At 48.1% G+C, this 13,099-nt stretch overlaps 1 protein-coding gene across 1 annotated transcript in view; it reads right to left on the bottom strand.

Annotated features, from left to right (window-relative positions):
* Positions 1-11,906, bottom strand: part of LOC147635122 (peptide-N(4)-(N-acetyl-beta-glucosaminyl)asparagine amidase-like) — a 42,002-nt gene extending 30,096 nt beyond the window's left edge. Inside the window, exons 1-3 of the mRNA XM_086804417.1 lie at positions 11,809-11,906; positions 11,618-11,704; positions 11,451-11,506 (exon numbers count right to left, since the gene is read on the bottom strand). The gene's annotated coding sequence lies outside the window, so the exon portion shown is untranslated. The remainder of the gene's footprint in view (positions 1-11,450; positions 11,507-11,617; positions 11,705-11,808) is intronic.
* Positions 11,907-13,099: the final 1,193 nt, after the last annotated feature.

Below are 13,099 nucleotides of genomic sequence, written 5' to 3'. Positions count from 1 at the left end.
AGAGACGATATCACACACGTCTCACTACACTCAACTCACTCTCAACCTATGGGAATGGCCAGGTCATCAAGGCCGGAGCTCGGCGGCTCAACGTATCCTCTCCTGCAGCCGAAACCATAGACAATGGGGCACCACAATCCCCAACACAACACACTCTTTCTTCACACTTCACACTTCACACTTCCAAACCACCCACAAAATAACTCCTCCCCCATTAAACACATAAACAAGAGCCCACACAGGTTGCCATCCAAAAATGAAGGCACACACATACCCACAGCCACCCTTTTCTTGTCCAGAGGCGGCTACCACCTCCTTTGCTTCAGCTACCAGCTTCTGCTTTGCTGCCAGCAGCTGCCACGCATGCCATCAAAACCAGAGACCCTGCCCTTCACTCCTTTTCTCCACGTTCACCCTTGCCCATAACGCCAAAACCAAAGCACCGAAGTGGCTCCCTCTCTTCACACCTAGGCGGCTCTCCTACCAGTCGGAACCACCTGTCACCACAGCAGCCTCCAACGCTGCCTCCTGAGGTCTTCGTCACCAGCCAGCACAAGCCTCACGCCAGTCGACCAGCCACCGCCAACAGCTGCAACAACCTCTTAGCGGCTCCCCAGCAAGTCGCCTTACTTCGCCTTGACGCCAACCTGCAAGCCTTTGACGCCAAACTTGCCACAATCGACCAGCAGCTTCAGTAGCTCACCCCAAGGCGGCTCCTCTGCACGCCTTCATCTTTATGCCCATAAAACCCAGGATACATCAACATCCCTAAAACCAACACAACACTGCAAGAAAAAGTAGCTGACAAGTCGTGCTCCTATGAGGCATACACCCTCTGGAGGTGGCTTCAAGTACAACTACTCCCTGCTAATCAACACCCTCAAAGCTGCTTCAACATCAACAAAACAGATACCCAAAACTTCCAATGATCCCATTCTCTTCCACTAAAAACCGACGAGTTGTGCTTCTACGGGGCCTACACCCTCTGAAGGTAACTGCAAGCCGCGTCCTCAGTGCAAGAAAAGAGCTTGGTCCTCCTCAGTGGGGGCACCAAAAAGATGTGAGGTGAAAAAAAGAAACAAACACCAGGCCTCTATAGCCTTCCACCTCGCAACTTTGGAATACAACAACAATATGGGGGCACCAGAGACGATATCACACACGTCTCACTACACTCAACTCACTCTCAACCTATGGGAATGGCCAGGTCATCAAGGCCGGAGCTCGGCGGCTCAACGTATCCTCTCCTGCAGCCGAAACCATAGACAATGGGGCACCACAATCCCCAACACAACACACTCTTTCTTCACACTTCACACTTCACCCTTCCCAAACCACCCACAAAATAACTCACCCCATTAAACACATAAACAAGAGCCCACACAGGTTGCCATCCAAAAATGAAGTCACACACATACCCACAGCCACCCTTTTATTGTCCAGAGGCGACTACCACCTCCTTTGCTTCAGCTACCAGCTTCTGCTTTGCTGCCAGCAGCTGCCACGCATGCCATCAAAACCAGAGACCCTGCCCTTCACTCCTTTTGTCCACCTTCACCCTTGCCCATAACGCCAAAACCAAAGCACCGAAGTGGCTCCCTCTCTTCACACCTAGGCGGCTCTCCTACCAGTCGGAACCACCTGTCACCACAGTAGCCTCCAACGCTGCCTCCTGAGGTCTTCGTCACCAGCCAGCGCCAGCCTCACGCCAGTCGACCAGCCACCGCCAACAGCTGCAACAACCTCTTAGCGGCTCCCCAGCAAGTCGCCTTACTTCGCCTTGACGCCAGCCTGCAAGCCTTTGACGCCAAACTTGCCACAATCGACCAGCAGCTTCAGTAGCTCACCCCAAGGCGGCTCCTCTGCACGCCTTTGCCAGCTCAACACCAAGAAAAAAAAGGCCACCTTCCCTGTACTTGCTCTGTCCACTCCAGAGAGGCCTTCGTGCTGCGCCTAGCCACACACCACCAGTGCTTCTCTTTCCTGCGCCCGTGGCTGCTGCCCTAGCCGAAGAAGCCTCGCTTCACCTACGCCGGCCGTGTCTTGCAGAATTCCCCTGGCTTCGATTGCAAGGCGGCCACTTCTACCCTTCGCCAACTTCTAGAGACTCACGCTGGCAGCCACTCAGGCCTCCACGACGCCAACCTTCCAGCTGGCCGCTTCAATATTATTTTCTTATTTTTCCTAAGGCCTAGAAGATGGCCTCACAGCCTCCTTTTCACACCAATGCTTTTGTACCATCCCTTCCTACTTTTCATATACGTGGCCATCTGCATCCTTCCATGTCACAGCAAAGCTCAAGGCAACATTGGCCCTTGCTTCCACGCCCTCTTTCAACTGCAGCCTTCCAATGCCCACTCATCCTTGAGACGCGCACACATTTCCAGAGCCATCGAACGGCTGATACCACCTCCAGCAGCTACGTTCCGGACAGGCCTGCACAAGCCCAAATCAAAACCATCTACCTTGTACACCTGGCAATGCCCTCAAAAGCCAAGCTCTTCACAACTGCCATGCACACGTATGTACACAAGCCCAAAATATCTTTCAAAAAAACGCCCGACAACAGCATCCTCACCATTGCCAGATCAGAAACATTATTGCTCGACATCGGAGGCGCCTATGTCGCTTCTGCGACCTCTCCATTCTAGACAGCCCCATGGCGGAGATAATTGATCTGAGGAGGGCAACACTTCAACTGATCAGCCTACATGAATCTACTTGATATACATTTTCCAGTATTTTCTACTCAGTATCATCTAGGAGTCTTACTTACAGTTCTTATAACTGTAAGATAGTTAGTTTATTGTACTTTTCAATTTCATTTGGTTGTTCTCTTTGATGAGACACCAACTTCAGATGTACTCTCAGTTTTGGTCTCATAGGCCATCATGGCCTTTTAGCAACATTAATATATCATTTCATTTCATTTCTCTCTCTCACCAAAGTGATACAATAATGTCCATGGCATGTCTCATCATGAAACAGAAAATAAAATAGAAACAGAACAAAGTTATCTCACGGGGGTGATACAAAACTATCCATGGAATCTTATCATGGAAGACCAAGAACATGGAACATGAAAGAAGCATCAGCCCCAATAGATGGTATACCACTCTCCAAAATACCAAGCATGGGGCTAATGAATATGGCCGAGAGGCCTCCCTCAGCTAAATCACGTGGAAAAGTAGCTCGATGGCAGTGGAAAGAAATGAAATGATATATTAATGTCTCTAAATAGCCACGATGGCCTATGAGACCAATACTAAGAGACATCTGAAGTTGGTGTCTCATCAAAGAGAACCAAATGAAACTGAAAAGTACAATAAACTGACTATCTTACAGTTATAAGGACTGTAAGTAAGACTCCTAGATGATATTGAGTAGAAAATACTAGAAAATGTATATCAAGTAGATCCATGTAGACTGATCAGTCGAGGTGCTGCCCTCTCCTCAAATCAATTATCTCCGCCATGGGGCTGTCTACAATGGAGAGGTCGCAGAAGCGAGGTAGGCGTCTTTGACGTCGAGCAATAATGGCTTTGATCTGGCTATGGTGAGGATGCCGTGGTTGGGATCCTAGTGGGCGTGGTCGACGAGCACGACATAAGACGACTGCTCTATCAATGGTGACACCTTGGGAGCGTGGCTGGTGTCCTGAAGGCCCGATGCACGAGGTATCAGGAGGCGTGGGGCTGGGCTACTAGTGCTGGTGCTAAAGAAATCTGTCAGGATCCTCTGTCTAGGTATATCATGGCTCGGTCTCCTATCTGCCAAGAGGGTCTCTCTGTGTCTCCTGAGCTCAAGTAAGAACAATCCCACACATCTCTGATCCTCAAACTCCATGACCTTGCATAGCGGCCCAAAACCCTCTCGGAGGAGGCAGTGATATCTCCCTCGGATCTCATAATAGACTGTACATCGGCAAATGTAGTGCTCCTTTGACTCTGTCTCCTGGTAGCATAGCTGACAAATGCGATCATTCGAGATCTAATGCACGTATCGCCCTGTCTCAATCCGCACACACACACACACAGAGAGAGAGAGAGAGATTTTATTAACGTCTTCCAAAAGACCGAACTCGGCCTATGAGACAAATCAGTGTACCTATGTGGGGTATCCTCTGTCGTCCCAACAAAATGAAAAAGTACTTAACTAAAAAGCTGAATTTGGGTGTGCAATAAGTACAATGAGTGGGGGAGGTGATGGAGCTCTACTACTAGGAGAATGCAAAGCTATATGCATGGAGTATACAATCATGATATGCAACCTAGCTAGCTCCATCCTGTACCATACTGGGGGTATAGAATGGTATACATCAATGAAGGGGATGTCCACAGCTCCCTGAAGAACATGCCTGGGTCTGCTCTGAAGCGAGCCAGTCGCTTTGCACCCTCTCTGTGAAACTGAGTTCTGATCTCTGTCATCTCTCTCTGGTATAGGCGTGGTGTCCGCCGAAAGCCAGGTGTCCTCTGTCTCCTGCGGGCTCTGAGTGTCTCTGCTCTCTGGAGAGTAATTCCCTGCTGTGTAGGGGCTGGGAGTGGGGTGGTGGATCTCTGAAAAAATGTAGTAATCTGTGTCTGTCGTCCCCCCTCTGGATCTGTCTGAGCCTGTAATGATGTCTCTCTGTGACGTTGTATGTCTAGAATGAATCTCCCCAGTATGCGATGGTCTGCTGCCTCAAAGATCTGGTGTAGGGAATGTGGCTCTCTGAATAAAATGGGATATCTCTCTCTGATGGATGTATATGCTCTGCATCTGCATACATAATGCTCCTCACTCTCCACCTCCTCTCTGCACAATCTGCATACCCTCTCCTCTCGGGGGATCCGTGCTGCTCTGCCAGTCTCGATCTCCAATCGATGCGATGAGACTCTAAGCTGACCAATAGCTACTCGAGAGCCGTGTGGTAAAAAGCCCTCCATGTATCTAGGCCTCTCTATAAATCCATCACATCAGTGATACTCATGAAGTGATCTCTGTAGTATAGCATCTTTGGTGGAAGAGGCTGTGTAGGCGATATCCATGTCTCTCGTGTATAGAGCTGCCATAGGTCCTGTCTCAATACTCTGTTCCTCTCACTATGAGAGAGATGGATATGTGGTGCGTCCCTGTCATACTGGAATGGTGGTAGATGATCCATGTCTAGGCCATGTTGTGAGAACCAATGTGTGACCTGTGCATACCATGATCCTCTGTCTCCTGCCTCAGCCAGCTGTCTAGATGCCTCAAAAGCTTTGTATGACAATCTGTCCTGTGGCATCTCTTTGAATCTGTCTAGCAGGCATATAGTCTGGAATATGGCCTCTACCATCATAGGAGGCGCAGCAAACTCTGCTCGGATAATGTCATGAGGTACTGACGGTTTGCTGCGTATCATGCGTGCCATCATGAGGGCCTGTGGTCTCTCTATCTGTGTCCACCAATGGGTAGCAAGTCCTGGCACCCATACCGCTGCTCCATACATCAGTGCCGGTGTGACTAATGTGTCAAATAGCCACCCCTTTGTCCGGGGCTCCTGAAAATGCGCCTGGTGGTACTGTCTCTCTAGCATAGCCAATGCTGCATATCCCCGTGTCAATCTGGCTCTGGCTGCTGAACCCATGGTGAAGCGCGTGGCTGCTGCAGAGAAGGTAACCCCTAGGTACATGTATGATGTCACCACCTCCACCTGGCGTCCTGCGAGAGTGAATGTCAGCTGACTCTTGCCCTGTCTCGATGTACGAAAGACCATAACCTTGGTTTTCCCAAGGTTCACAGTAAGACCCCTCTGTGTGCAGAAATCATCGAGTGCATGTAGATGCTGCTGAGACCTCCTGGAGACTCAGACACTAATACAATATCATCAACATAAAGCATAATATGTACTGAGGTACCTGCTAGATCAACTCCATCTCCGCCTCCCCGTGTAATGAAGTCAGCCACCTCATCAATGTATAACCCAAATAGTGTGGGGGAATGTGGGCATCCTTGCTTCACACCAATGGTGGTAGCAATAGTCTCGGACATACCTCCTGGGCATCTGACTCGCCCAAAAACTTGCTCATATAATGCATAGATGCCCCATGTCATATCTGCTGGTATGCCAAGAGATTGCAGGCGCTGAAAGAGCCTCTCTCGTGGTACTGTGTCAAATGCCTTGCGGAAATCCACAAAGCAACAATAGAGATTTCTCTTCCTCACTCTGGCCTGATCAATCATACATCTCAAAGTGAATACATGGTCAGTGGTAGAGAAAGCTCTCCTGAAGCCTGCCTGCCCTGATGAGCGTAAACCTGCTTGCTCAGCATATAAGCTAAGCTCTTGCTCCAACACTGCACCATAGAGTTTGGCCAATACGTGGCCAACCATAGACGTCTTGTAGTTGCTCGGATCGAGCATATCCCCTGTTTTGTGGATCAGCACAATGGTGTGCATTGTCCACTCCGCAGGCAAACCCTCTACTAGTGCCCTCTTAAACACGTGTGCAAGAAAAGAATCTACTGCATATATGAGATGCTCACCCTGTCGGCCCATATGGTCGGCGGCCCGTCCATGTTGTAGGCGGCGGATAGCTTCCTTTACCATCGAGTGGGTAAAGAAGCTAGTTGTGGTAGGTCAAGGCTCCTGTGGCTGAGGTATAGGTGGCTGCTGTGCGGCGTGGTATAGGCCCTTTGCATATGTGTGCCATGTCTGTGGGTCTGCAATGGGTGTCGGTGTCCGGGGCTCTCTGAAGTGCCGCCATGAGATAGGGCTATCTCTACTCATGAAGAAATGGAAGATCTCTAGCTCCTGTATCTCTGCGAAGGCCCGCCTTTTGCAGCGAGTAAGTCTCCTCATCTCTCTCCTCGACTCCTGCAAAGCCGTGAGTATAGGGCTCTGCACTCGTCATCATACCATCTGTTCTGGGGCATAGTCCCAGATCTCGCAGGCTCTCCTGAGTGGACACGATGTGGGAAGCTCTGTAGTGCAACCGTGTGTAGGAGTGATGCCAGCTGGGCTGTAATGGTATCCATAGGTGCCAAGGGATCCATGAGTAGGAGCCCATCCTCTACTCTGCCATGTCATGTGTGAAGTAGATGGTAGTGTGTGGCGTCGGTATGTGGGGGGCTGGTGATACTGGTGATCCGGCTAGTGAAAATGCCAAGTATGTATGATCTGCCCCAACAGGACGAGGTGGGATGGAGAATGAGGTGACAAGCTGTGATGCCTCCAAAGACCCCATAATGTAGTCCACCACCGTGCCTTCGGTCCGTGTATGACCCCCATGTGGGAAGCATGTCAGCCCTCCTGATCCCGGCCACTGTAGCATCCCGTTATAAATAACAAGACGATGCCTAGCTCCCAACTCTAGTAAGTGGTCCCCATAATGTCCTCTGTCTGGTCCAGTGTCCTCTGATGCCCGACTAGCCCCTATCTCCTCTGGATCCACAGGGTGGAGGATCTCCATGTCATCATAGTCATACACCTCACACTGTTTGCTCTGTGTGTGGGTAATGAAGTCATCCGTAAGAAATACTTCCCCTAGTGTAGAATAATGCATAATCTCCTCTGACAGACAAGTGTATATGGCGAGGCTCCTGTCTCCTCCTCCTGTGGCATGTCCTCTATAATGACATAGGAGGATCCACATGGAGAAAGTAACATAGGGCTATGTATATAACCCTGTCCTGTGAGAGCTGTAAGCTGTTCCACATGTATCTGGCCTCTGGATCCTGCGCTACCACTCTCAGTCTCCCCTGTAGCTCCCGTCTGAATAGAACTACTACTCCCCCCCCCCCTCTCGAGGTACCCTCGCGTGTGGTCCTCCTGTATGCTGACTCCCACTGGAATCCCTCTACTCGAGGTAGCCCTCTCTCTGGGCTCTGATGTGTCTCTGTCAGAAGTATGATGTCTCTCCCCACCATAACATGCTCCAGTCGTCCAGGATGCACCCATAGTGAACCATTACAGTTCCATACTGCCATGTGTATCTCTGTCTCGGTGGCCTGGTCTATGTCCCATAGGCCCCAAACCGCTAATCCATGGGCCAGCCATCAATGATGACCCGACCATCTCGATAGAAGGCCTTCTTGCCTTCTCTCCTGGCGTGTAAGACTCGTGGCATGCAAGCTCTCCTATGCTCTAGCTCCATCCTCGTGAGATCATCATACAAGAAAATAGGAGAGCTCCCTCTAAGCCTCGTAGTATGACCCTCTTTCTCATGAAGGTGACCCTCTCCGTCTCTCCTAAAAACTGTAGGATGAGGGCTCGCTTGCGTGTTGAGTCTTTCCCGGCTCTCCATGCTTTGGTGAAGGGGAGAGGGTCCTCTTCCCTGTAGCCTAGCTTCATGCATAGAAGCTGTCCATCTTTCTCCGGAGTGGAGTTGGGTGTCTCGGCCATACCTGTGACTCGAATGTTGAGGCGGCAGGCATGCCTCATCTTCTCCTCCTCAATGGTGGTGTGAATGATTTGATGTTCTTCCCTTTGAGTCTCCTCCCTCACTTCTTTGCGGATGTTCTTCTTCACCACCTCAACCCAGATCTTTGAGGCAGCAGACCAGCGCATACTAGGGAGATTCATTCTAGACATACAGCGTCACAGAGAGACATCATTACAGGCTCAGACAGCTCCAGAGGGGGGACAACAGACACAGATTACTACATTTTTTCAGAGATCCATCCCACTCCCAGCCCCTACACGGTAGGGAATTACTCTCCAGAGAGCAGAGCCACTCAGAGCCCGTAGGAGAGAGAGGACACCTGGCTTTCGGACACCACGCCTATACCAGAGAGAGATGACAGAGATCAGAGCTCAGTTTCACAGAGAGGGTGCGGAGCGACTGGCTCGCTTCAGAGCACACCCAGGCATGTTCTTCAGGGAGCTGTGGACACCCCCTTCATTGATGTATACCATTTTATACCCCCAGTATGGTACAGGATGGAGCTAGCTAGGTTGCATATCATGATTGTATACTCCATGCATATAGCTTTGCATTCTCCTAGTAGTAGAGCTCCATCCCCTCCACCACTCATTGTACTTATTGCACACCCAGATTCAGCTTTTTAGTTTAGTACTTTTTCATTTTGTTGGGATGACAGAGGATACCCCATACAGGTGCACCGATTTGTCTCATAGGCCGAGTTCGGTCTTTTGGAAGACGTTAATAAAATCTCTCTCTCTCTCTCTCTCTCTCTCTCTCTCTCTCTCTCTCTCTCTCTCTCAGAGATGCCTCGGATTGTACTTGCTAGAGCTGCGTAGACATAGAGAGGGTCTCCTGAGAGGGAGGGGATCAGAGAGGGAGAGACACCTACAGAGGCAGATTACAGACTTCTTTCGACCGGAGATTGAGCAGTCAGGTCAGCAGGCATTGCAGCTAGCCCCAGAGTACAGCCGCACCAGAGGTACACTGATTGATCGGGCTATAGAGCTGGGGCGGTCCAGGCGCCCCAAGATGAGAGGTCCATCTCGACACCGGCGGAGACTACAACAGAGGATCAGGACCATACTAGCACGGCATGGGAGACGTCCAGTCAGAGTACTCACCATGGAGGACATTGAGGATATCCGCCATCGACCGATGAGAGACATCTTTGGATAGTGATGTGTATGATGCTTACCTTTGTTGCTGGAGTTTTCCTCCCACATGTTATCCATTAGGAGCTCCTGGTACCGTACTTTTCCTCATAGTTGTTTCAGTTTCAGTTAGTTGTTTAATTGTTTTTAGCTTTCCTTACACAGACATTGTATCAGATCCACCAATTGTTGTAACCTTTTTGGTCTCATAGGTCATTTTGGCCTTTTGAAGACGTTAATATATCATTTCATTTCATTTCATTTCTCTCTCTCAGCCTCATCCTCACAACAGACTATCGACATCTCTAGCCTTCTTGTATCACCCATGATGGACATCCTCGATGGACCCTTGCCTAGCATACAAGGTTGATTGACTGTTTTTATTCAGCTCTCCTATATCCCATCACTTATTGTACCCTATACCTGGCATAGTAGAATCTAGATTTTTCATCTTGTATAATCTCAGAGTTTGAGATCGTAGCTTTCGGTTTTTTCAGTTTTAGTTTACTATTGCTTTTTCTTATTTCATCTATGATGAGGTTTCATAGACACTATGTACACATTATTTTGGTCTCATGGACTCTTTGGGTCTTTTGAAGACATTAATGTAACTTTCTTTCTTTCTCTCTCCTGTTTTCTACCCCCATTTCTTGCACATTAGGGTTATGCCTAACCCAAACAATAGTCTCATACTAGCTTTCTAAGTCCTTGCTTCTATAATTGTGGAGACATGTTGAACCATGGTCAACATGCTATCTTCCACGCTAGTGACAATAGCGCAAAGAGTATCTCCATCCCTTCGTCTCCAAGCTTCAACAAGGTTGGCCATAGATAGTACAAGGTTTTGTAAGGTTAGTCCATAGTGTGAACCCGACTACAAAGCTGGTGCTATAACTATGCCAAACTCTAGGAATCCAAATATGGTTTACACAGCCTATCATCCACTAGTGGTATATCAACCAGAATCTAACCAACCATGCCAATGGTGAAAGTGCAAAGCTGTCATCTTGGTGTATCACCAATATCCGCACTAGCTCAGCTCGATATCTCAACAAGGTAGCTAACCTCGGAGACTGTACCAAAAAGCTGGTGATCCCATAAATTCTTTGGTATGACCTAAAGTTCCGACGCAAAGGTCCATACAAACAAAGCTTGGGTCCTACTCTCATTCTGAATAAAATCATAGCCAGACATATATTTTCTCTAAACATTACGTCTTGGCTACAATAGGTGTTGATAAGCATTGAGCTTAAACTTCTAGAGAAAAAAATTGGTGCCATTAAGATAGTAGAAGCTAGGGAGTAAACTCACAATGATGATTGATGAACTATGAGGAGAAAGGGACTAGTCGTGTATCTGTGTAGGCCAGAATACATGAGGCGGCCATGACATGATCGCGTAGGTCGGCAATTATAGTCGTTGCCACCATCCGCGGTGTAGACGCAATCCATAAAGATGAACTAGAAGCTACTCTGTAGTTGGCCCACCTCCCAGAGCCATCCGGGCTCAACTTGGGCCCATTCGGACCCTGCAATGTCACGACAAGGTGTCTAAGAGTAAAATCTACCTACTCCATGAGCGGACCGTTATGAGATAACAGACCAATGTAGCACGTAGCCTATTTGGCAGTGTGCCGAATCTCATCCAATCTGTCTCTAAACCATCTGGCCTCCTAGGCCACCTTCCCCTGTGAATATAAGGATTCCGGGTGCCTGGGTTGCGCAACCATGGCTACTCCTCATAATGGGGTCCATACAAACATGAGCTAGCCAGTGCCTGGGCGCAATACAATATATGAGGGTGGAGCATTGATATCCAACAAGGACTAAGTACTTAGTACACCTCATTTAAAGAACGATCTCCTTTGCACTCAAGTGATATCACACATTTTCTCATGACACTCCTAGGTACTTTACCTGCCAAGGAGATTTGAATAGCATTCTGTCCATAAATGATCTGTAAAGTCTAGGACCTGTCCCAAAAATAGAATTCTAAGTACTCAATAGATGTTGATAGAGCATGAACCAAAAAGAAGCTATTTTTTTACATTCAGAAAGCTTATCTATGCATCCAAAAAACCAACCAGGCGTGCTTGATAGCCAAAGGCTCTGCAGTATAGTGTGAAACAATTTGCCCACTCTCCACAGCGGCCACTTCTTGTCTCTAACAGCTGAAGCAAATTTACTTTTTACAAGTCACTATTATTTGAAGGGGACTTTATAAAGTGACAAACTTTTGAAATATTCAAAAACGAGAGGTGTACTGCATGCTAACCTTTAGTGTGTCATTGTAGCGAGGGAAGCGAGTGATAGCATAGCACCTTTTACACCTATTATAATATTCAATTCATGAGACACATATTCATTAACCATACAGACAAACTGTATCGGTCGATAGATTTTCAAAAAAACAAAACAAAACAAAAAAACAAAAAATTTCAACTCAAAGCAATTACAAGCATTGTAACTGTAAGATATAAAGCCATGCATATTTAAACTCTGTCATGATTCATGACATTCTCCACATCATACATGATGATCATGTATACATCTGCTCTTGGAGTGTCATCTGATAACCCATAAGAGTATTAAGGCCCATCTGATCCCACATCCTGTTGTCCAAACTTCATCTTTCTATTTCCACCAACTGCTCTCACCAACATCATAGGGTATACATTTGAACCATACTAATACAAGATTGAGAGGAGATCTAGGAGACGATTAGCCAGACACGCCCTCGTGTTCCCCCTGCTCCCCGCTAAGCGTTGGACATGGCCCTAAGAGGAGAACATTTTTTACCTCTATTCAGTAGCCCAAGACAAACTTCAAACTTTCAGAGAGCAGGAGTGGAGCCTTCGATACAGCCAAGATTAATTGCAGGCAAGTCTCCATGAGCAGACTTTTAATAGCCCTATATAGTGGCACAGATGAAGGCTGCCCAAAATTCTCTTAAAGCCATGGAGAGAGCCTCCCAGTCTCTTTCTTCCAGCTCTTCAAGGATGGCCTCCCAGCTCTTCAAGGATGGCCTGCTTCTTCTTAGAGACGACTTCCTCCCAGTGGCTTTTTAGATCGGCCACTCAGGGAGTCTACACCCCACAGGCACTCCATTCGAGGAGGATAACAGCACTCCTCTCTAACGAGTCCACGTAGTATGCTTCTATGGCAACTAAGGCACATCAACCCCTCTCCCCTCGAGGTGACAGAGGATCCATCTTGCGATTCCTCGATTTGGGGAAATTGACCCCTACAAGTGCACGTTTGCAATGTGTGGGACCCAATGGTGGTATATGACGACACATCACCACTTAAGTAAAAAGTGTGAATGCTTGTCTGTAGTTGATGAGGCAGTTGCATGCCTAAAGATCCAGTGATGTGTAACACGGGGTTACCAACTGGACATGGGGCATGTGAGTATGTTGTGTAGCCATCAAGGTACACACTCCACACCTGAGGTTGCTGGTATATATATGTATGTATGTACACACACACACACACACACACACACACACACACACACACACACACACACACATTTAGGTTTTCAAACAAAGTATGCCATGCTAGGG

Source organism: Cibotium barometz, chromosome 10, assembly GCF_041138505.1.
Source record: "Cibotium barometz isolate CiBa-2024 chromosome 10, ASM4113850v1, whole genome shotgun sequence".
NCBI classification, from domain to species: Eukaryota; Viridiplantae; Streptophyta; class Polypodiopsida; order Cyatheales; family Cibotiaceae; genus Cibotium; species Cibotium barometz.
Note: the sequence above shows the minus strand (reverse complement) of the source record. Positions and strands in the feature narration are given on the sequence as shown.